Genomic DNA, 25,811 nt, shown 5'->3' with positions numbered 1-25,811 from the left:
GAGTTTTCCCCAAAGATACTGTATGTATTTGATAAGACTGAATATCACAGAGATGTCAGTTTTCCCCAAATTTAAACATGGGTTTAATGCATTCCAATAAAATTTTCACTTGATTCATATGAAAGACCAAATATTTTTTTGATTGGGATTACATTGAATCTTTAGTCCAATTTAGGGGAGAATTAACACTGTTAAAGTATAATTTTCATGAAAGTAAAATCATCACTTGCAGGGAAATATAAAATAAACATGTGGGGCACCTTGGGTGGCTCAGTGGTTGAGCATCTGCCTTTGGCTCAGGCCGTGATTCCAGGGTCCTGGGATTAAGCCCCGCATCAGGCTCCCCATAAGGAGCCTGCTATTCCCTCTGCTTATGTCTCGGTCTATCTCTCATGAATAAATAATATCTTTTTTAAAAATAAGTAAATAAATAAACATGTGTAAAATATATTATTTAACTCGTTAATTAATGAAGGGACCAGAAAGATATATGATCAGTTAAAGAGCATCTGACAAACTAGGGCATTTATAGGCAATTTAACAGAATGTTAGAATAAGATTACTAAATTAGATATAAGACAGTTTAATGTCCAGCAGATCATAAATCCCTGGGGTCCTTTGTTCCAATAGAGAGAAATTATTATTATCATTTTAAGTTTTTGTTTATTTGAGACAGAGAAAAAACACAAGCAGGAAGGAGGATCAGAAAGAGAGGAGAAGCAGACTCTCTGCTGAGCAGAGAGCCTAATGCAGGGCTCTATCCCAGGACCTTGAGTCATGACCTGAGCCGAAGGCAGATATTTAACTAACTGAGCTACCCAGGTGCCCCTATTATTATTATTTTCTAGTAGTTTGCATGCCCAACGTGGGGACTGTAAGATCAAGAGTCAGATGCCCTACCTACTGAGCCAGCCAGGCGCCTCTAGAGAGAAATTATTTTTGTTTCCATCCCACAAAAGCCTACAAGTTCACAACTTCACTAGGTCTGGAACCTTTAATCAGTAACAAGGAGAAATCCATCCTGCCTCCTATTTTGTAAATAAAGCCATGCCCATTTGTTTACATATTTTCTATGGTTGCTTTTATAATATAATGCCAGAGCTGAGTGGTTACAACAGAGATCATATGACCCAGAAAGCCTATTGTATTTACTTTCTGGCCCCTTAGGAAAAAGTTTGCTAAATACAAGCTTACACGATATTTGGATGATGTATCTTAATGTATTTTCTTAGGGTTATCCCAAAATATTTCATGTTTCTGATACTATTAAAAACGTTAACTTTTGAAAATTTCAAATCCTAAGTGCTCATTGCTAGTCTTTAGAAAATATAGTTAATTTTCATATAATGACCTCATGTTCTAAAACTTTGCTAAACTTAGTTTTATGTCTTAAAATAGATTCTTTAGGGTTTTACTGCATCGATAATCATGTCCTCTATGAATAAGATAATTTTATTTCTTTCTTTGTAGTTGGTGTGCCTTATATATATATATATATATATATATATATATATATATTTTTTTTTTTTTTTTTTTTTTTTGCCTTATTGAACTGGCTAATCCAGTATAATGTTGAGGAGAAGTAGTGAGAATGGACATTCTTACTTTTTCCCAACCAAAGAGGAAAAGCATTCAGCCTATCATCATCTCATAGGATATTACCTGTAGGTTTTTCCTGGATGTGGAAAAAATTTTTGGAAAATATCAACTTGCTAAATCAAATCCTAAAACACATTAATATTTGTAATCTTTCTTTTTTTTTTTTAAACAGTGGGTTTTTTTTTTTAATTTTTATTTATTTATGATAGTCACACAGAGAGAGAGAGGCAGAGACACAGGCAGAGGGAGAAGCAGGCTCCATGCACTGGGAGCCCGATGTGGGATTCGATCCCGGATCTCCAGGATCGCGCCCTGGACCAAAGGCAGGCGCCAAACCGCTGTGCCACCCAGGGATCCCAATATTTGTAATCTTTCTATTATTAATAAGAAGTATGCTACTAACTCATCATTAGAAAGAAACATTAGAGGACAAATTGAAGAAACAGACCCTATATATGAAAGTTATATTGTAAAGGTTCTATTATGACTGTAAAGGTCAGTTTTCATAGGGATATTGAAAATGTTGGTCTTTTTGCTTTACTCTTTAAATCACCATTTATGACTTCAACTATACATTGTATGTTGTACTTTAAATAACCATGCAAACATGTCATGATTATTTCATACACTTCCATAGCATTTGACTTTAAACCCTCAATAAAGTTTAGTTGAATAAATTAACTAGATTAAGGTTGTTTTTTAAGAATCCAAATGGTATGGTAATGTTTTCCTATTCATAGCATTAGAAACAAGTGTTCTGGGATATTCTAAAGATTTTAAATACTTATTTAGACTCATGGTCTACTTTTGTCACATTATCACATTGGAGGCTGAACTTTCTATGACTTTGAGATATAGTTTGGATGGCTTTCTTTCTTTTTTTTTCTTTTTGTGACGTGGAACATTGAAATGCTGCTGTATGGCAGAACAAGGAAGTTCCCCCTTGATCAGCTGAGGACCTTCAAACTTGCAATGTTAAGTACTCAGAGAGGTTAGAAACTCCTGACTTTGGAACTCCAGGTTTAATGGCCACATCAACTCTTAGTTTATTCATTAAAAAGAGTATGATTCTTCTCGATTACAGAGGAAATCTCATTAATTTGGATTTTACTATTTTAGAATTTTGTTTTTGCAATTCTAACATTAAGACGGCACACAAATTTACTTTTGTCCATTAATGTTCATTACAAATTCATCTTCTGAATTTATTCAGGTTCAGCTTAACAAATATATTACTTGACAGTCATTTGTTTTTAATGTAATTCATGTTACTGACCATATTAAGTAATAGACCAGCAACTCTTTAAAAACTGTTGTTTAAAATTATTTCTCGTGCATTCAGGCTGGTCTTTTCCCAATTTTATATTCAGAAAGTTTCACTATTTCTTAGATATTTGCCACTGATAGATTTTTGTTTAACTGAGTACATCACTATTGTAGCCTAACAAAGAAGTTTATATCATGAGGAGGTAACAACAGGCAGTTAAAAGATGGGAGAGTGTGTTTGGACGAGTGGTGACAAAAACCTAACACCTAGGGACGAGTTATCTCAACCATCAGAAATCCAGGATGAGTTGTATATCCTGGGTCTGGGTTTTATAATCCATCACTGGCTTGGGTGGTAGGTATTTAAACAATGGGCAGAGTTAGCATATAAACATAGCTGCTAAAATGACAAGTGATTTCTTAGCCTACCAGAAAAGGGAATGATAGTGGACATTTTTAGCAATTAAGTGACCAAAAAATTGTGCAGGTTTAGAAAACAGACTGAAGTGATTTGGTCCACAGTCAGTAAAACAGTTTTCATTGGAAAAACCATAAAGGTTTAATTCATTTTGTTTACTGAAGAGCTGCTGTGTTCAGGGTTGAGTTAAAAAAAAAAAAAGATCAAAGAGTTTGAAACTCAGAGTCAACGATGTTTCTCCTTTGTAGCAAAAGATGCATATTTTGGTCTTTATTTTTTTGTTTTTATTTTTATAAGACCATTTTCTATGGTATTTTTTTTTTCCTACGGTATATTTTTTAATGTAGAGAGGCAAATTATTTTCTTCTAAAGGTTCTTCCCTCCCCCTCTGCTGCAAAAAGTCAGTGCTGCTATTTGTTGTATTATGAACACTCAGTATCTGCTCTTAATATTTAAGTCAATATGAGAGGTGAGAGTTCTACCATTTAATCACCAATGCAAAGGAATGTTATAATGTACTTTTTAGAACAAATGTGATAATTTTTAGTAATTTTATATAATGAATCATTTGTTGAGTTACGTTATTATAAGTAAAAACTATAATTAGGCAAATATAAAAATTCATTAAGCTTTACACTTAGGACTTGGCACTTTTAAGTTGTATTTATTTCAGTTAAAAAAAAAACACCTTAATTAGGAATGGTGGTCAGAAAAAAAAAAAAGGAATGGTGGTCAGGGCTTAGGAATTGTGATAATCTGGGGAGTTACACACTTTATGAAGAGGATGTTCTTCATTTTAAAAAGTTCCTCAGGGACTGAATCTTGTGGTTCATTAAAAATAGAATATTTATAAACTCTGCCTTCAAATCTGTATATAGACCAGTAGGTACAATTGAAATCCAGCGGCTGAAAAAGAGTATGTTATGGGCATGATTTTCAGTGTTCACTTCAAAGCAGAAATGCAGTATTCATTAATCTTATTCTTTGATTGTGATGTTAGCTCTTTTGTTACTGTCAAGTTTACCTTGGCCCGAGTGCTGGCAATTAAGTGGCACAGTGAAGATGACTGGAAAACATTAACTTGTTATTGTTAGTTGACATCGTGCTGAGGTTGATGGGAAGTCCGAGTTTATAAATAGCCTGCTCTATGCACTGATTTAGAAATCTGCTCAATTTCAGGGCTAGATCTCATCATACGGACCATTCATTGTTTATGTTTGAAGCTTTGTATTTAACAGAGAATGGATTCTTCCTTTTGAAAAATGTAATACTGCACATAGCTGTGATAGCACCCCCCCCCCTTGAAACTTTTGTTTTCAGTATTAACTTCTTGAATAACTTGGCTTCACATTGTTTGTTCAACTTTCTTTTCTGGATATTATGTAAGGAGTAATCTTGCACTTTTTAGAAAGGGCCCTACATTCTCTTCTATTTGTTATAATTCATTTATATTTTAATCTAGAATGGCCAGGGCGTGATCCTGGAGACCTGGGATCGAGTTCCGCATCGGGCTCCCTGCATGGAGCCTGCTTCTCCCTCTGCCTGTGTCTCTGCCTCTCTCTCTCTCTCCCCTCTGTGTATTCTCATGAATAAATAAATTAATCTAGAATGGCCTTCATGTTTTGAAGAAGTATGTTTGAAAGAAGCATCCTTGAACATTTGTACTGTTTAGCATGAAACTACTGTTAGTTTCTTAGTAGTGTTCCTCTGTGTCCTTGCCTGAACGAAGGCCTGCTACTCAAATTTTTATGATGCACTATCAGACGCAAATCATTAACTCTGAGATCTCCCCAGCATGACGGTGGAAAGAACACAGGGTCAAAGCAGTAATCCTTGAGGGATGAAAGGAAGTTGACTCTTATGAGAAATCTAGGCAGTCAGACAAGGCATAACAATAGTTTCTAGAAATCTGGCCAAATTGCTGAATAATTGCCTTCCTCTTCCAGGCCAAGAGGCAAACCCTAGGTTTGCATTCTCATTCTCATTAACTTGATGGTGAGGGAAGGATTTAGTGCTATTCAGGTAGTCTCTAAGACACAAGATTTTAGGGTTTGTTTGTTCGTTTGTTCATTTGTTTTGAGTTGGGTGGTACCTTTACCGATCAATCAGTTAAGGTTTTAATTAAGTTCAATTAAATGCTCTGTACTGTGCTAACGAAGCACTGAGAGAATATAAAACAGCATAATTTCATCCCCAGAATCTTGTGGTATGACTGGTGAAATACAACCAACAAATCTGCAACCAAACCTTTGGCATGCAGAATCACATAGTATTTGACTTCAAGTCAGTTTATCGGCGCAGTTGGAGTAGGTACAATCTTCATAAGTAAATTCTTAATGATTTAGGTCATCTGGCTACTGTGTCTTCTGTCCTCTGGTTGTTGGGACCCTGACAATAAACAGGAAGATCTGACGGGCTGTCAAAGGCTTTTCAAGGGTTACTGGGGCACTGTTAACATACAGGTTTCCAGGCCCCTGTCATGAGTGTGTAGATCTGAGACAGGACCCCAGAATCTGCTTTCTTAGTGTGCAACACAGGTGATTCTTATGATCAGGCAAGTTTGGAAAGCATTGGATTAAGAGTGGAAGAAGAGGGACTCAATGTACAAAACTGAATTAATATAAGAGACGAGTGATTCTTGTGTCAGGTCCAGGAGATATCAGAGATTTATCCCCAAAAGATGGCTATTACATGTCACCTGGCTGATTTGCTGAGACTGAAGGACCATGAAGAGCAGTAAGAAAATCTTGAAATTTCTAAGCCCAAATATTAAATGGGCCAAAAGTGTTTGGGATTTCATCACTTATTTATGCCCCAAACCAGCTCCTCTCTAGGAAGGGTGCTGCTCCTCCTGGTCATTCATGTGGAAAGCAGGCAGGCAGACATGAGTAAGGAGGAAACATTTGAAATAGTAGCTTGGCAGATGCGAGGAGAGACTCTTCCAAGTTTAAAGGGCAGCTGGCAAGACTGTCCAAAGGCAGGAATGGAGGAAGCAGGAGACCCAGTGAGCTGTGTAGTAGCACAGTGTTTTTTGGTCAAGATCAAGAGGCATGAAGTAAGGGTTGTGGGAAAACCTAGGCTGAGATAACACTAATGACACATCTTCTAAGTATCAAGGAGGCCAGCTGTGCGCACTAAGCCTGGGTCCTCATGGCATCCTCATGTCCTCATGGTGTTCTTACCCAGACAATAGAGGGAAGTTGGTTATATTGTTTCAGTTTTACAGCTGGAGACCTGGTGATGTTGGGAGAGGTGACTTTGTCACAGATAGTGAACTAGAGAAAAAAGTAAGAACTAAAGCCAGTAGGTTTTCTGATCTGTGGTATTAGGTTGGGTAAGAGTTGGGGGGATGGAGAAGAGGAGGAAAAGACAATCTTGATGTTGAGTTGAGTTGGTGAGTTTGGAAGTTCTGAGCAGATCAGCATAAGTAAATGAAAAAAGTTATTAACAGGTTAAAAAGTGAGGTGCAATAGGATAATGAAGGGTCTGAAAATGTTGAGGTTTTCAGCTGTGAGCAGAAAAAGAAATATTGAATGGGAAGCAGAGGCGATGGTTCACAAGTGTGTGAGTATAAAACAAATTTTTGTGCCTCCTTCAGATAACATAGAGATGACAAACTATACTGACCATCATAATAGTCTCAACCACATTTTCCTCTGATAAGCATAATATTTTAAAAATAGTTTGCAATGGAGAAAAGTTTTTAGAAATTAAACTTTGTCTCAGAATTTAGTTGTGATGGTGGATTTTTTTTTCTCCATAGTAGTAGAGAGACTGGAAAAGCGGTAGACACTAGAAAAGCAGTAAAACATATCTTTACATACATTCCAGTTGTCTCACTGTCCCTTGAGAATCATTCCTTTGCAGTTCGTATAACCTTGTAGCTTGCCTCAAAGGATAAATAGGACTATTTTTAATCAGCACCTGATGCTGTTTTTTTAAAGGATTATAAGAAATCAAAATGTGATTCTAAGAGTATCTAATTAATGCAAGCTCACAATACCAATCAGTACTCCCAAGTAAATGTGTAGTTCACCCAACAAGGCTTTTTAAATAGATGAGGACCTCTCTAATGAGGGAATTTTTAAAATATCCCAGAAATAGCATGAATACAATACTGCAGTATTGTATTGAATATCAGTGACTTGAATATAGAGAATCTTCTAAAAATTTGTTTTCTAAATTTTTGTGATAAAATACACAAAGAGTTTACCATTGTAACCATTTTTGAGTGTTCAATAATGTTAAGTATATTCACATTGTTGTACAAATCACCTCCAGAACTTTTTCATTTTGCAAAAATTGAAACTTCATGCCTGGTAAACAACTCCCTACTTCTCCCTTCCCCCAAGCCCTGGCAACTATCGTTCTACTTTCTGTTTCTATGAGTTTGACTACTTTTGATACCTCATATAAGTGAAATCATATGCTATTCTTTTTTTTCTGTGACTGGCTTATTTCTCTTTGCATAGTGTCCTCAATATTCATCTATGTTGAAGCCTGTGTCAGGATTCCCATCCTTCCTATGGTTGAATAATATCCCATTGTGTATATATGCATGCATTATCCATTCATTGACCATCGAACCCTCAGATGGCTTCCACCTTTTGCTATGAATAATGCTGCTATGAACATGGCTGCACAAATATCTCTTTGAAAACTTCCTTTCAGTTCTTTTAAATCCAGAAGTAGAACTGCTGGATCACATATTTTTTTTATAATTCTATGTTTAGTTTTTTGAGGAACAGCAGTATTTTTTTTTCCTACAGAAATGTACAGAATCTTAATTTCTGGTTTTAGTTAGACAGTAAATAACTTCATTGGGTACCTTGATGGTTTGTTTCTGGGCTTCATTTTCCTCATATTAAGAACTATTGTGCATAAACTTAAGCTTTCTCATTGGCATTCCTCCACTGTGTCATGGGTACCTTCCCTCCCCACTCACCTGTGTACCCCATTTCTAGTAAAACAATTAAATCATCTGTTTTTCCCTGAAATTTTTTGGAGACTTGAGAAATAGGAAGACCCAGGTGGCCACAGAATGTAACTACCAATTATATGGATGTAATTCCAAATCTCTGTATCTGTGGCTTTTTCCTTATTGAAACTTCATATTCTTCAGAAAATGAGCTTCTCCTTCACCCCATCTCACTTAGATCTTTTATTAACTGAATCCTCATGTGTTTATAGTTTACTAGACAGTAGTTTTCATTTGTTGGTATTTTGCTTTTTAAGTGAAATTGGTTTTATCTTTTATTTAATAGAGTCCCATAGAACCCATTTAACTTGCTAAATCTGTGCCAAGCTAAGAAATAAAAGAGAGTAAATAACTGTTTGCAAATTGCCTAGTAAACATTGCCTTTTCTATCAGTGAGCATGTGTCCTAGAGTGAACAGTGAGATATGTATTAGAAATGTATGATCTCTTTAGTGTCTCTGGCTGTGCTGAATACAGTTCAAGGCAATTTTTCCTGTACACAGTGTTCCCCTTAGCCACTCGGTTTAGACCCTATTTCTACAGAGGGTGAGACTGTATTATACTTATATGCTCTCCTCAAATAAATTATAGACTTCTAGAGAGTAGAAATTGTCATAACTTGCACCCCCATTGGACCAAGAGATAATGCCTTTTATCTGAGCAAATGTAAATTCTTTTCCATCCCCTGACCAAGCCACAAACCTGGCACTCTGTTATATTTCCCGTTCTTAGTAAATGGTGCTACCATTCACTCAGTTGTTAAGATGGAATCTGGGGATCAAGTTTTGAATCCTTCCCCTTTTTTGGCTCGGTGTCTAACCTACCAGTATTATCAACTTCTCTACTCTTCATCTCTAAACCACTATCCTTGTCCAAGCCACCCTCATCTTTTGCTTGGACATCAGCATTTGCCTCTCTGCTTATATTCTTGCCCCCTTCAAGCCCTTCTTGATATAGGGCAGAAGGACCTTTTTAAAACACAGATGAGATTAACTTAATTCTCTGCTTAAAACCCATTAGTCATTTTCCATCACACTTTAAATAAATCTAGACTTCTTACAATAGTTTATAAGCACCAAAATGACATGACCAGCCCTGCCTCTCCAACCTCATCTCATGTTGCTTTCCTCCTTTCATTCAACTCTAACCTCATGAACCTTCCTCTAATACCTCAGCCTTGTCCTACCTTGGTACATTGTCTTCACTCTGCCTGGAGGAGACATAAGCAGGTTTTCAGCAAACATTATATTTGCTGAGTGAATGAATGAGTCAGGAGCTCCTTAAGGATATAGACTGTACTTAGGTACCATGTCTCAAAAGTAGATATGATACATGGTACAAATATGTAGATTAGAATGCCTAGTGCAGTGGTTCTCCACTGGGGGCTATTTTCTTCCACGGGGACATATGGCAATGTCTGAAGATACTGTTGATTTTCATAACTGGCAGTATGTCATCAGCCTGTAGTGAGTAGAGGCCAGAGATACCAGTGAACATCCTATAATGCACAGGACAGGACCCATAACGAAGAATGATCCATCCTCAAATGTCAGTAGTGCTGAGGTTGGAAAACCTTACTTTACACTAAGGTATTTTTTCTTTTTAAAGGTAGTGTTTTGTTTTGTTTGTTTTTTAAGATTTATTTATTTATGATAGACATAGAGAGAGAGAGGCAGAGACACAGGAGGAGGGAGAAGCAGGCTCCATGCCGGGAGCCCGACGTGGGACTCGATCCCGGACTCCAGGATCACGCCCTGGGCCAAAGGCAGGCGCCAAACCGCTTAGCCACCCAGGGATCCCCTAGACTAAAGTATTTAAATTAGGAGATGTCAGTTTTAGTAGCGCTGTTGGTCATTCGATAAGTCCATCACATTCTATAAATAGTCTATTTAAATAATACTAGGAATATGAATCTCCTTGATTAAAGACTACTGTCCTGTCCTCAGGGACTGTATGTTATATCCATAAGCACAATGCCCCTGGGCCACAAACTTAGGAATTAAGATTCCTCTATTGGTGAGCATCTTGCTCAATCTCCTCATAATACTCACATGAACTCAGCCTTTTATTTGTTCTTCTAATAATAAGATGACCACTAATCTCCAAAGTTGAAGGCATCCCTCTGGATCAGGTGAGAAATCTTCCCCCCCTACCATTTCAGAGATTTATGAGTTAATGTCTTTTTCACGATAGCTAAGATTCTGTTTTTGTTTTGTTTTGTTTTGTTTTTAATATTTTATTTATTTATTCATTAGAGACACAGAGAGACAGACAGACAGACAGACACAGGCAGAGGGAGAAGCAGGCTCCTTGCAAGGAGCCTGACCGTGGGACCCGATCCTGGATTCCGGAATCACGCCCTGGGCCACAGGCAGATGCGCAACCACAGAGCCACCCAGGCAACCCGATAGCCATGATTCTGCCAGTTATGGAGACATGACTTATTCTACTAAGAGTTCACCATTAATTTCAAGAAGATTGGAACTAACCACTATATTGCCTTTTTAAAAAAAATCAGGAATCTATAGAATTTTAAATACAGGCAGACCTATGCATACACAGATAAGATCACAATGTAAGACTGTAGGCTTCTCCATATAAATACCCAGATATCCATTTTGTAAGGCAAATAGAACCAAGAAAAATGCTTTGCTTCCTTTGAATAAAATGAAAGCAGACTATCCAGATTCACCCAGAAAATGAGTTGGGTGGAAGCTAAAGTATTCGTTAAAGTGTTACCTGATTTGGGTCATTCAGGAAATACTTAAGAAAATAAGAATGTGCTTACTTAGCTTATTTTAAAGTGTTTGCCTCTCTGAGGCAGGACAAAGGAGCTGGAAATTATTCCTCTGAATATGTGAATTTATGGAGTGTGCTCTGTTGAAAAAAGTATCAAGAATGAGCCTCTTGAGGATCATAGCTAATAGAACTAATATCTTCAAGGGTCACTAAATTATTCTTCTGAGACACTAAATGGCACAACTTATTCTTAGATATAAATCACGTATGGGAAATTTAGCTTATGACAAAAAGGGCAAACTTGATAATAAGTATTATACTTCTCAAAGGATTACCCTGAGGAATAATCATTAATTCACCCTTGCCTTACACTTGGTCACTAGTATGAGCTGAGTAAAATGATTAGTCAGAAAGCACTGTTCCTGGGAAAATCATCAAAGACCACTAAGGAAAATATTGCTGAGGCATAATACTGCATGAGACAGAAGTCCAGTGGCCAAGCTAAAACAACTGCCAAATAAAAAGAATAAAAGCAAGTACCACAGAGGAGTTAAGAAAGCTACTTAATAAGCAGAGTCAGGAAAACCTGGATACCTCAGCTGGATGGAGAAGGGTGAGGTGGGTTTCCTTTCTATACTAACACCTAGCAATGCCTAAAGTGCACCCAGCACAATTAAAACCACACATGGGCATCCTCCCCATTAATAAGAATACCTAGTTTGGGACACCTGGGTGGCTCAGCAGTTGAACGTCTACCTTCAGCTCAGGGCATGATCCTGGGATCCATGATCGAGTCCCACATGGGGCTCCTTGCAGGGTACCTGCTTCTCCCTCTGCCTATGTCTCTGCCCGTGTGTGTGTGTGTGTGTGTGTGTGTGTGTGTGTGTTTCATGAATAAATAAATAAAATCTTTAAAAAAAAAAAAACACCTAGTTTTTTAAGGAGCAGTTACAAAGTACTTTTCACATTAGTTATCTTTTAAACTTCACAAGAACCTCATGAGATGAGTTGTATCATTAGTTCCATTTTGTAGATGAGGAAACTAAGGCCCAGAGAGGTTAAATCATTTTCCTGAGGTCACCAGCTTAAATGTTGACTGCCTGCAAAGCCTGTGCTCTTACAGCATCTACCTCAGCACCACTGACCTTTGGGGTCAGATGACTCTTTTGTCTTGGGGAACTGTCCTTTGCATTGTAGGATGTTTAGCAGCATCTCTCACCTCTGCTCACTAGGCACTAGTGGCACCACCCTCTCAGTTGTGGCAACCAAAAAATGTTTCCAGTCATTGCCAAATGTCTCCTGGAGGTAAAATCACCCCCCATTTCGAACCCCTGGTCTAAAGACTCAAGTTCCTGAGTGGGAACCTAGTGAGCACCCAGAGGAATATCCTGTCACTGCATTACAGTTGGCCTCGAATCTGGCCAAGAAAGCTTGTTTACGGGGGGAAATACATACCCCAATCCACTAAACTTGGTTTTCACACCCTTCCGGCAGCATAGGGAAAAGGAGACAGGCCAAAATGGATTATGGATGGTTACTTAGAAAGGGCCGTTGTCTTGTTCAGCCAGTTATTCAACAAATAAATGTCGCAGTTCCTGGGAGAGTAGTTTCATAGAGGCACCAGTGTTTGAGGCGAAATGAGTTGAGAGGGAAGATCACGAGTTTCCTGGAGATGAGCTTGGAGGATGACGAATTCATGCAGATGACACGACATGTTGGTAGGCTAGGAATAGCAGAGCGGGCTGGTGGCCCAGGCCGCAAACATATCCCGTCTTGAGGACTTGGATTCATTGGCCATTTTACTTTGTAAGCCAGCCCATTTTGCAAGGAGTCTTAGTGTTTACTTTCACTATTGAGTTAACTATTGCCTTGAAAGTACTGTTTATCTCAGCCCACATGGTAATTGCCTTAAATTTAAAATCAAATCAACAAACTTTTGCATTCCAGTAAGGCTCTGTAGGAGATAAAACGATGTGGTTTACACAAAGAGATAAACAGCAATCAAGGCAACATATCTTAGGTGCCAAATGAGTGGTTCAGATAATACTATGGAATGAGAGGATGGAGAGATTGCACTACCTAGAATTGTCAGGGAGAACTTCACAAAGGGGTCTAATGAGCTGAGCCTTAAAGGATAAGTGGAAATTCTATGAAATCTGTATAATGGACTGGATCACACAGCCTCCAAGTGTAAAAACTGTACATTTTAGATACTTATGTTAAAACATCTAGTCTTGTTATTTTGGATTATGTCCGATAACAGATATGAAATCCATTTAGGGGCTCATCCATGATAATCGTCTAGAACTCATCATCAGGAAGACTCATATGTGAAAAGGGTTTTTTTGCTCACTCTCAGGGGACAGACTAGGTTCATGAGGCTTGGTTTCACTAATCCCTTTGATCCCATTAGATGGAATCACCCTTCTCTGAACAGAGGTGCCCTCATTGGAAACAGAGCTCAAGATTTGGAGAGACCTTATTGCAGCCTGTCTGTATGGGTTTGGGCATTACACATACTCAGCTAGATGGTGGGAGGCGGTTATCAACAAGGGTGACAGAGGCTTTTGCTTCTCAAAACACTGCCTGGTTTATTCCATGAATCCCAGCCATCCAGGAGACATTTATAATTCTGTATAAAATGGATGCAGCAGATGTTCCTTGTACTCACTGCGGGAGGTGTTGAGTGGCAAATGAACAAACAAACGGGGTGGGGGGGAGCCACCCAAATCTCCATTCCTAGGGGCTTAGAGGAATCCTTTTTCTCCTTCCTCCATGTGAAAATATAAACAGTTGCTTCATAAACAGTTTTCACTTTTTGACTTATAAAGATTTAGTCTTTTCCTTTTGTTTACTTTGATGACCTTTGAAATAAGCTGCAACCCAAACATTCAAAAAAATTTTTTTCCATCTTCATTTTTCATAAAGAGGAGTCTCTGTTACCACAGTGTGCTGGAAGCCAGCAGACTCCCGAGGCTGGCTCTCACCCAGGCCTGGACTCACAGGGCCTTCTGCCCCAAACCCCCTCACTGGGCAGCTCAGAGTAATGTGCATTAGCAGCCTGAGAACATGCTAAAGGCCAGTTCTCTGTGGGTCAGCTCTTTTTATAAGGCAGATTTTACAGCTGCACTAAACTCTGGAAAATGCAAATTAATATAATAACTTTGTATTTCCTTTGCTCTGTTTGCCACCGCTGCACCCCCCCCCCCACACACACACACACACAAACGCACACACTGGGGATTAGGACTACAATTCTCAGGAATGCTGTTCCCCTTCCCCCAAACCTCCACTCCTCCCACCCGCCACCTCCTATGGCCAGCCTTCTCCACCCTCAGTGGGTCTCTCCTCTGAGCTGCTCTTCCACCCACATTGAGTACAGATCTGAAAAGTTCGATGAGAGCAGGAGTAGCCTTGGAAAAGTCTTAACATCTTCCCTTTCATGCTTGAAAAGTTCCTTTTCTTTGAATTATCTTAGTAAGAAATGCCACGCAGCCGCCTGTGGCAATAATGTAATGTGTGAATTTTCATATTGAGTATGGAGTTGGGGGATACATGATAAAAAGAGTATTATTTAGCTTTTATTGGTTCTGACTCCAAAATTAACACATTCTTCCTTTGTGGTGCTAAGACAGTCCTGTATCTTAGTTGTGGTGGTAAATTATACAAATCTGTGCATGGGGTGAAACTTCCCCTCCCCCCACACACATGAATACATGTGAAAAATGGCAGAAACCAAATAAGGTGTGTAGTCTAGTTAACAGTAGTGTGACGGTGCCAGTGTTCTGGCTCTGATATAGTACTACAGTCATGTAAAATGTCATGGTTGGGGGAAGCTGAGTGAAAGGCACACCAACTCTACCATTTTGCAACTTGTTATGAAGCTGTAATTACTTCAAAATGAAAAGTTAAAAAAAGTGATACATCCTTGCTGTAAAACATTCTAAATTCCACAAATATGTGGCATTGAATGTAAAAATTCTGCCCCCACTGTTAATAATTTGGCATTAGTAAAAATAAGGTCATGCTATTTTTGCAGCTTGCTTTTTCACTTACCAGTATGTCTTGAAGATCATTTCATGTCAGTCCATATAAATTTATAACTTACTTTTAATGCTCTATAGCTTGGCCATATATGATGGGATACTTGAAGTAATATTCCATATTTTTTCAACTGATCCTGTACTGGTGGTTTCTAAATTTTCCTGTTCTAGTCAGTTCTGCTGAGGATTATCCTTGGGCATCTGTATCTTTGCCCATGGCTCTAAGTGTTTCTGTTAAATAAATTTCTAGAGGTGGGTATTGCAAGACTGAGAAAGTGTGCGTTTTCCATTTTGATAGCAACTGCCAGACTTTGTCCAGCTCCAGGGGTTACGATTTGTACAGAATACATCATATGTGCAAAAAAATGGCCCTACCGATTACTCCTCAAAAAGACCGTGATGATTTATACTCCCACCAATGATGAATGAGAGTGTCTGTTTCGTTATCCAGTTACTAGTTGGGTCCCACCCTTTAAAAAAAAAAATCTGTGCAAATCAATGTTTAAAAAAAATTATTGTTTCAATTGCACTTCCTTAACCATTAATGAAATTAAACATTTCTTCATGTGTTTATTGTCTATTTGTATTTCATCTGTGAATTGCTTGTTTATATTCCTTGTAAATATTTGCAGTTCCCAAAGTGTGTGCCAAAGTACTGTGGGATATTTTAAATTTTTGTGAGAAGCATGGTGACACTTGCCATCTGTGAAATACTATGTGAACTACTAGCTTGAAGTAATTTACAGTTATCAATGTTAGCTCACACTGTATTCCTTTTGATGATGCCATACATCTTTGCAAAGTTGAGTATTTGATAGTTGCTATAGTAAAAAGCAAGTACCATGGGAAAAGCCATGTAGAACAGGAATGAGGGTGGTGGAGTCCAGTGACTCCAAGGCTTGGGAAGTTATGAAGTATCCAACAGGCATACACATCTCATTAGTAAGTAATTGTGATTATTATAGAATGAAATCAAAATATTTTTTCTTTCAACTTATGTGTATTATTTTTTCGAACAGTTTCTGAGTTGTTATGGCATAAATACTTATTAGGTTGTTTGGACCTAACTACTTAATAAATGGAACTGTTAGGTATTTCTTTTGCTTAGAGGTACCATGAAAAAATTATTGAGGTGTAAGGGTGCTATGAATGAAGAATTACCCAGAGTAATTCTCTGTCATATTTCATTCCATTACTTTCATTTTTGTTATTGATTTGCAAGAGGTTTGTTCCTTGGAGGAATTAACAGATGTGCTTGTTTTTTACTTTTGAATATTCCTATTAATTTTTGCTAGACAAAAGATTTCAGTTGTTATGTTGACATATCTCTGCATCTTTTATTTGTGGCTTTGTGTTCATTCTTAAAAAGCCCATTTTCACCTTAAGATTATAAAATATTTTCCTGTTTTCTTCCAGCACCTTTATAGTTTCTTTTTTTTTACATTTGATTAGCTCTCCATCTGGAATTTATTTCAGTGCAAGGCTTTGGGTAAAGACCCAGCCATATTATTTCCCTAAGACTTTGTTGGTTGTCCTAATACCCTTGTTAAACAAGCCGGTCTCTTCACTATTATGTAAATGTCACTTTTACCATCCTCTGCATTTCTGGACTCTGAATTCTCTCCTTATAGTGCTTAGTGTTCTGTCTTGGATTTTATGCATTTTATTTATGTAGGTACATAACTTCCTGCACTAGATCATAAGCTTTTTACACTTATTGCATCTCTATGTTCTATAGCTATTTTCTTTTCTCTTTCCCTCCTCTGCTAAAGCCTTTTTCTGAAGCTTTTATTATAAAAAATTTTAAATATACACAAATGTAGGCAGAATAAAATAATGAATCTCATATACCCATCACTCGGCTTCAACAGTTATTGATTTATAACTAATACAGTCTCATTTATTCCACCACCAACTTCCTCCCTCCTGTATTGCTAAAGTTAACTGTCTTGACTGTACAGATTATCCGTGTTATTGTTCATTAATAAGTTTTGGTATCTCAAAGACATTCTTATTGATCTCAGTATTGTCTTTAAAGAAACCCAATAGTTGAAAATCCAGATAGATAGAAAAGATAAATTGGCAAGTATAATAAAGCTTCTCCTAAATAAGTTAAGCTGGGATTTATTTTACAAAGAAATAATGTGTAATTTAAAGCATTTTATACAAAGTTTTACAGAAATATATCTGTGTTTCAAAATTAGGAACCATTTGGTTAGGAAGATATTATATCAGTGTTGAGTAAATTGTTTTTGTTTTTTTAAGATTTTAAGTAATCTCTGTACCCAATGTGGGATTCAAACTCACAACCCTAGATCAAGAGTAGCATGCTCCACTGACTGAGCTAGCCAGGTCCCCCAGTAAATTGTTAATCTTTACTTGAAAACCTTTGTTTGTATGCTGGGTTGACACTGAATACCCTTGACATCACTTTCTAAACCTCACTCTTACCCTATAGCTGGGGGCCCTTGATGCTTCTTCTGGGTGAGGGGACTCCCAATTGCATTGTAAAATTTGGAGCACTAGGCCAGAAATGATCTAAGATAAATGTATACTCACTATCTCATTAATACTGTGTATTTCTCCCAGCCCCTTTGCGTGGGGACTGTGTAGAGAGGTCACTTTTAGCATCCTGGCTGCTGCTAGGGAACATGGAGGCATGGTACAATTCCAAATCAAGAAATGCTCCATTTGTTGAGCCCCTCTCTCTACCCAACAAAGCTACATATCCTTGGGGCCCCAAAGACTATAAAGAACGGGACATAGTCCTTGCCTTCAAAGAGCTATACTCTGGGATAGGAAATTGTAGATTGATAACTATGATGACAAAATTTTTTAAAAGTATTTTTGTAATCAAGTGAAATGAGCTGTTGGGCACTTGTAGGAAAAGAGTATGTCTCGGTGGTGAGGAAGGGGATGGTGGTTGATGAAAAAGCTAAAGAAGGTTTTATGGAGGAAGTTGGCCTTAGCTGGGCCTTATACTATGAATGGAATTTCAATAGGCAGAGTTGGGAGTTGGTGAGAAGGAACATCCTGGGCAGAAAAGCATTTGTAACTTGTTGGGAAGGGGAAATTGTCCCATTTAACCACAAAATAGGTATGTGAAATAGAGGAAGAAGGAGGTAAAACCAGAAAGGTAGATGGAGACTTCAGTGCCCAGCAGCAAATTCTTTAGGCAATTGTAAGTCATCGAAGGATTTTGAACTTGGAAGTGATACAATCAGGGCTTTAAGGAAGTCTCTCTGCAGCCATGTGTAAAATAAGCTTCGGAGGCAGAGATCAGTGAGTTGTTTTCATTTTCTAGGCATAAGATCTTTGGTTCCTGAACTGGAACAAGGGGAGTGTTCATTGAAAGGAGGGAATGCATTGACACACAAAGTGACTTCACAGGCTCCTACACACTTTGTGTTTGTGTACATTTTAGTCCTTAAAGATATTCGTGGGCCCATTTTCTGTGATTCTCTTCCCCAAGCCAGTGTCAGCTAGGAATTAATTACACTTCGTGATTAGCTCCCTTTTCCTGGCAGCAACAGCACAACACAGCCAAGTGTCACCTTTTGGGAACTTACCAAGACCTTCCTAAGGACGTGTTCTCATCTGATAAACAGGTTGAGGTTTGGAAGAGTACCCACTCGAAGTGCTTCCTGGCCTGTGCTCTAGCATTGGTGGGTAACTGTGGGTGGTACATGCCCACCAAGTCCTTTCTTTAGGGATGACCAGGCTGAGTAGCTGAAGTGTCCCGGGGTCATGTGTCCCATTCACTGGGCTGTCAATTTATTTATTTATTTATTTATTTATTTATTTATTTATTTATTTATTTATTTATTATTTATGATAGTCACAGAGAGAGAGAGAGAGAGAGAGAGAGAGAGGCAGAGACACAGGCAGAGGGAGAAGCAAGCTCCATGCACCGGGAGCCTGACGTGGGATTCGATCCTGGGTCTCCAGGATCGCGCCCTGGGCTAAAGGCAGGCGCTAAACCGCTGCGCCACCCAGGGATCCCTTGTCAATTTAAAAAGAGAAATATGGGATCCCTGGGTGGCACAGCGGTTTGGCGCCTGCCTTTGGCCCAGGGCGCGATCCTGAAGACCCGGGATCGAACCCCACATCGGGCTCCCGGTGTATGGAGCCTGCTTCTGCCTCTTCCTGTGTCTCTGCCTCTCTCTCTCTCTCTCTCTGTGTGACTATCATAAATAAATAAAAAAATAAAATAAATAAATAAATAAATAAAAATAAAAAGAGAAATATGCTGAGCTCTCTGTACAGATGACATAGGCAGGTATATACACCCAACAAGCACCATGCCCCCGCGCTGTGGAAGTCGGAGGTGAGAAGGGTTCCCTGAGAAGCCTGTGGTCTGGTTGAGGATAAGGTTAATGGGCCTGAAGCAGAAAACAACCTAACCCTCATTGTAATGATTAGGTAGGGTATATAAGTTAGGAGACTCTTCTGTCTCTTGCTTTCCCATCTCCTGCCCACCCCCCACACACACCTTGTACACATATACAAATGCAGTCTACCTTTTAAATAATTTTTGCTCTCTTTCTCCACATTTAAATGATTAAGCATATTTCTGTGAATTAGAAAGTTTAGATTCCTCCCTCAGTCATTCCTCTTCTCACACCCTTCCCCCTTTCAGCCTGACTTAAAGCCATAAAATACTTCTGCCTGCCTGCCTTTCGTTCTGTTTGTATGAATTAAGTCGACAGGATAAATATTCACATTCCCAACTACAGGCTGAAACAATGTTTGCCTGTTCTGCCCAGTGAGTCGAGAGAAAAAGGGGGCCTGACATCACCCTATACTGTACATTCCCGGCATAGATCATTTATTTAAGTCCCTGAAAAAATACAGATGTTTTACCAGCCGAAATAAAATCCTGTGTAAACACTGGGCTTGGAAAAATGTGGCTCTGACTTAGCCGTGGGGGTTGGAGCAGTGCAGAGAGAAGCCTAGGCAAAATGGCAGCTACAGAAATTTTATCCTGGGCTGAAGGTGATAGGGGCAAAAGTGTTCTCCCAAAGTCTGCATGGTGCAAAAGGAGAACAGGATCCGTTTTTGAGAAAATACGTTGCAAAATGTGGGTAGATGTGTTGATTTTCAGAGTTTGGGATTATTAATGATTACAATACATTGAACTCATTTATATCTGACCTCTGAAATGAACATCACTTTTCTCTTTGGAGTTGTCTTTTTTCACGGCCTGCCTAACCTGGGCCTGTTATTGCTGGATCCTGCTGTTTGTGGAGCTCAGCTGCTGTTGATTTTATAAGGGGGAAAATTGCCTGGAAGCCATGCTTGGTGAAGAGGAAAACCCATCTCAGCGTTGCATTCCCAAACAGCCATATATCATCTTGATCTTGTCTAACACAAGTCAGTATTTTAGTCTAGCAGCATAAACCAGACATATTTTACTGGTGTAGTGCAAGTTTTTTTCAGGGATCTGCCTCATGACTCTTTTTAGGCCTGTGGCATTTATTCAAAGAGCTTTACATGTGCTCTTGTGGAGTCGCTTTTGGGATTCAAAGCTGCCCAAATGGACCCCATGCTTCACACAGATGCTTGGGGGCTCCCCCGAGTCTCTCTCTGTGTTTAGATTGGGGATGGAGGTGGGCAAAGAATAACTGCTTCCAGGTTCTCTAGACTTTGCTTCAGTCCTCCCGTTTCATTGGGGCTTGCATCTCAGGGGCAGGAATGCTAGCCTACTCCCCGCTGCTGTCTGGCCTCCCCTCCTGAGGGCATCTCCTGGCAGTCCCATTGCCTGCGATAGTCATGGGCGGTGCTGCTGGTTTGCACTTGGTTGTTGGTTGTGCTTTCCTTCTGACCTGGTCACAACTGTCTTAAGTCAGCAAAGCTTTCTGCTGTTTCTTTTGCCAAAGACACCTCTAATTCCACTCTAGTCTTTCTCTGAGGGCCTGCAGAAGCTAGAGGCAACCCACTGTCCTGCTTTGTCCCAGGGTGGTCCTTCATAGAGTTCCTTTGCACTCTCAAAAAAATTCTTGCTTTGCAAGATAAATTACCCCTGACTAGAGCAATCATCATGCAGATATTCTTACTAAACCCCCCAGGTCCCCTTCTCTCATTCCCAAACCTGCATATTCCCTTGCAGTCCCCATCTTGGACCAGCTGCCTGAGTTAAGCGACTTATTTTGACCTTCAGTTCCACATCTAATGCCAAGTTGCCAAATCCTGCTTCTTCCGCTTCTAAAATGTCTCTCAAGTGTACCTGTTCCCTCTCCATTCCACTCCTTTTACCATCTAGATTGGGCCTCTCACAAAATCAGAGTCCTACCAGCTTCCCAGCAGCTAAGTGAAAGCTACCAGGCAGATAAGTGAATGAAGGCCCTGTTGATCCAATCCTTTGTTTTTAAACTTTTGATGAGATTTAGATTCAGTAAATACTTCATTTTTCTCTTGACTCTCCAAAAGTTAAAAAAAAAAAAAAAAAAGAGCATGGAAGCAGTGATAAATAACACTGACACTCTGCCTTAGTCCCACAAGTAATAGGCAATAGTTGGTGTGGTGGTGAACCAGCTCCCACAGGTGACTATTGCCCCAAAGGAATGTGGGCCCCAGGTCTTCTGATTTTTCAAAAGAAATTGGAAAGCAGGATGATTTTGGTGTGAAATCTCACAATTTGTAAACGACAGGTTAAAAATACTGTATTGGTCAAAGAAAACATCTGCAGCCACTTGGGGCCCACCGCCATCCTTGGCTTTCAGCCTCTGGCTTTGACCCTCATCACCTCTAGTCTAGACTGATAACAATCTTAGTTTTTTATGTACACATATATTTGTTTTAATTTTATTTAAATTCAGTTAAATAACATATAATGTATTATTGTTTTCAGAGGTAGAGGTCAGTGACTCATCAGTCTTATATAACACCCAGTGCTCATTACATCACGTGCCCTCCTTAATATCCATCCACCGCCCCCTCCCCTCCAGCAACCCTCAGTAGACTAACAGCAATCTTGGTCATCCTGCCTTTTCTTACCCAGCCTCCAAACCGCCCTGGACTTTCCTTTACAAATTACATATCTGATTATGTGAGCCCTATGTCTAAAGAGGCCTTTGCCACCTGCAGAACAGAGGTCCCTTGCTGGTTCTATCTAGATCGTCCTCATTCCAACATGACCCCTCTTTGCAGCTGTGTCTCTTACCACCCTGCACACACCCTGGCTGTGTTCTCTCCACATATAATTCCTTGATGTCCTCTGAGCAGTCCTAATATTTTCTTTCTATTCATAGGTTTGTTTTTTTTTTTTTTTTTTTTTTTTTAAGATTTTATTTATTTGACACAGAGAGCATGCATAAGCAAGGGGGGTAGTAGGCAGAGGGTGAGGGAGAAGCAGGGAACCCAATGTGGGGCTCTATCCTTGAGACCATGACCTGAGCCAAAGGCAGACACTTAACCAACTGAGCCACCCAGGTGCCCCTGATAGGTTTTTTTTTTTTTAAGAACAATTATAGATTTATAGAAAAACTGACCAAGTAATACAGAGTTCCCATATATTCCTCTCCTCCCCAGTTGTATCTTGCATCAGAGTGGTATGTTTGTTACAATCAATGAACCAATATTGACACATCATTATTAACTCAAGACCATAGTTTACATTAAGGTTTATTCTTTTTGTTGGCAATATTGCTATTATAATACCCTTTAAAAAATTTTTTATGATTCAGTTTCCTCTGCTTGCATGGCTTTCCCCAGATTCTGACAAGATTTGTTTAAAGGCCAAATAGGAATATCACTTTTTTTTTGCAAAGCCTTCTCTGAACGTTTATTTTTTGAATGGGGCCTGGAAGGGAGGGAGCAGACAAAAAGAGGAAGAGAAGTAACATTTTTATCAGGTGCCTAATGGATGCCAAGTACTATATATTCCTTTAAATCTCTCTACAGTCCTATAAGCCAGATACTATTATAAACTGTTTACCGTGAGGAAACAGAGGTTAAATAAGTTGCCCAAAGCCCCATAGTTAATAACTGGGTTTACACCCATGTCCACCTGGCTCCTAGGCCTGCACTCCTCCCCTAGGGCTGCTTTCCCACCACATATCTAGCCTCCCTGCTCTCCCCACTGCGGTGAGGAGTGTGGTGGTGTTCAGCTGTGTCTCCACTCCTTACACGGAGTTGTAGGAGCTCACCAAACCCAAAGGCACGTGTCCTAAAGGCAGAGTCAGCCTAGGAAGAGGCACCACGGATCAATGTCAATTCAGCAAATGCTGCCGTGTCCTGGACTTGGTCATGTATGAGGTCAAGCATAAAAGGAAGATGATGGCAGTGCTGCCACGCAGGTGATAAATCGAGAGCAGACAGGGATCCCTGGGTGGCGCAGCGGTTTGGCGCCTGCCTTTGGCCCAGGGCGTGATCCTGGAGACCCGGGATCGAATCCCACGTCGGGCTCCCGGTGCATGGAGCCTGCTTCTCCCTCTGCCTGTGTCTCTGCCTCTCTCTCTCTCTCTCTCTCTCTCTCTCTGTATGACTCTCATAAATAAAAAATTGTTTTAAAAATTTTTTTTAAAAATCAAGAGCAGAGGCAGGAAAGCTATGGATTTTCCGCTTCTCTGCAACTAGAGTGTAAACTGCAGAGAGCAAGCACTCATTTGTTCTGTGCTGCAGCTCCTAGGCTAGTGCCTGATAGTAGTTGTTGCTTAGTAAATATCTGTGGAGTGAATATTTGAATCCTATTGCAAATTTGGGAGACCTAAAGTGACACTTCACTTCTCAGAGCTCTCACGTGCATTCAGCTGGTCACGCAGCTTCGGTTTCTCTGTTTGGTTTAGTGCAATCCTGTATTACAGGCTGTTTGCAAATTATCCCAGGTCTGGCCTAGATAGACCACACTCCTAGTCCAGAGGTTTTCCTGGACCAGAACTTTCAGAAAAGGGCAAAGGAGGAGGAATTGCCATGCCCCTGCCATCTTTTCTGAGCTGATGGACAAATGACCCTTCCTGGGAGCCGCCTGGTGCTCCTGGACCTGACCTTGAACCGTAGTTCCAGAGGCCTGGCCCCACCTCTGGACTTCACACCAAAAGATGGCCTCATTTTTCTTGAAAAAATTGAAACAGACCCTCTAAATGTCATGTGAATGTAGTCATGTATTCAAATATAGTCATTAATTTTCTTGAAGAAAAAACAATTATCTCCGACACAGTAGACTTGTTTCAGACATTTGCCTACAAAACTTTTCTCTCCTCCCTGTTCCCTCCTCTCCTTCCCTGCCCAGTTTTCCCTTGACTTCTGTGACCCTATCTTTCACTTGTATTGCTGTCTCTCCCACATGCCTTTCCGCCGTGGCTCTTCTAAGTGTGCCTCCCTCTGCAGTTGTCCCGTGTAAATAGATCGCTCTCTGTTCCTGGTGAATAACCAGGATCACAATTGTTGTCTGGGTTGTTGTGCCCAAGGTGACAGAACTGATGGACCTGGAGGCTGATTTTCATAAACCAGAGCTACCAAGCGTTTCAAAAACAGCCTTGTTTTTGCCAAGTAAGGTGAGCAAATATAGGACTAAGTTTAAACATCCATCAGGAGTTATTTTTGAGGTGATTGCTTCTAAATGAGAGGCATTCGAAAATCTCACAGCTTTCTTTACAAGTAAATTCCACAGTCATGTATTTTGCTGGTGTCTGCTGATTAATTACGATCCTGTGACACCATGAAAAGCCCTGGTGGTTGGTTTTGTGCAGCTGTGGAGAAAAGCAAAGCAAGGCCCAGTGACTTTGCCAACTCTTTCAGGATAGTGGGGATTCAAGCAGAGGGAGGTAGTTTTTTTCACTCTGGCAGTCACCACATAAGAACAGAAGCCCCAGCCAGACCCATTTCTCCAGACTTCACGACGGGTGGTTTGGGTCCCTGCGGGGGTGTGGTAAAGTAGTGATACTTGATCTGTTGCCTCTGAAATAACAGATCCATTATTAGAGAAAACGTTTGCAGTCTCCACATCAGGACTTATGTGCATTCTCCTATACAATTATGTCTGTTTAGACCCCCCCCCCCAAAAAAAGTAGTAACATATAGCAAAGGAATCACAATTTTTTTTAATTCTTTAAACAAAGGTGCTCAGGGTGTATTTGTTGTTGGTAACTGCAGATGTCTGACCCAAGAAGACTGCTAGTTCATTCCTGTTTAGGCTCTGATGATTCTGGATCTCTTATCTTGGCCTCTTGCTTTTTCTCATTACTCACTTCCCTATTTAACTCTCCCGCTCCTCATGCACAGGAGAGGAAGGGAAGAAAAAGTTGAATCTTGCTGCTTTGAGAGAATCATCTGGAGCTCTGGTGAAGGATGCAAAAGGGAAAGGAAACAAACTAATTATTAAAATGGACTTCAAAGTTCTGGGTGTGTTTATCCATACTTGCTCTGCCCACCTCCTCCACTTGGTTTAGATGAGGGGACTGAGGGATTTCTCTGACATGCGTCATTCTCCTTGGCACTGATTAGGTCAGAGGATCTCATCTGTGCCATAGTCCTTTCTCTCTGCTGCAGGTTTGTACTCGTCGCAGTGTTGTTGATGTCATTACTGAGTGTGAATCCATGACGTGCTAAATGAGCCACTCACATAGACGTACACATGGTCATGCGTGCTGCATCTGTGACCTTCATTCTAAATAGGGGCAACTAGAGGATTTGTTTTTCTCTGCTTAATTCGAATATATAATGTCCTATAAGAGTAGGATATGTCTGTATTGCTGCTTCCACTCCACATCTCAGTGGAAAACTGCTAAAAATAATCAAAATAGTTTACAAACATCACTGTCCCATGTTTG

At 39.7% G+C, this 25,811-nt stretch overlaps 1 protein-coding gene across 7 annotated transcripts in view; it reads left to right on the top strand.

The window, feature by feature from the left end:
- Positions 1-25,811, top strand: part of THADA (THADA armadillo repeat containing) — a 332,010-nt gene that overhangs the window by 200,287 nt on the left and 105,912 nt on the right. The window lies entirely within an intron of this gene.

This window comes from Canis lupus, chromosome 11 (assembly GCF_048164855.1).
Source record: "Canis lupus baileyi chromosome 11, mCanLup2.hap1, whole genome shotgun sequence".
NCBI classification, from domain to species: domain Eukaryota; kingdom Metazoa; phylum Chordata; class Mammalia; order Carnivora; family Canidae; genus Canis; species Canis lupus.
Note: the sequence above shows the minus strand (reverse complement) of the source record. Positions and strands in the feature narration are given on the sequence as shown.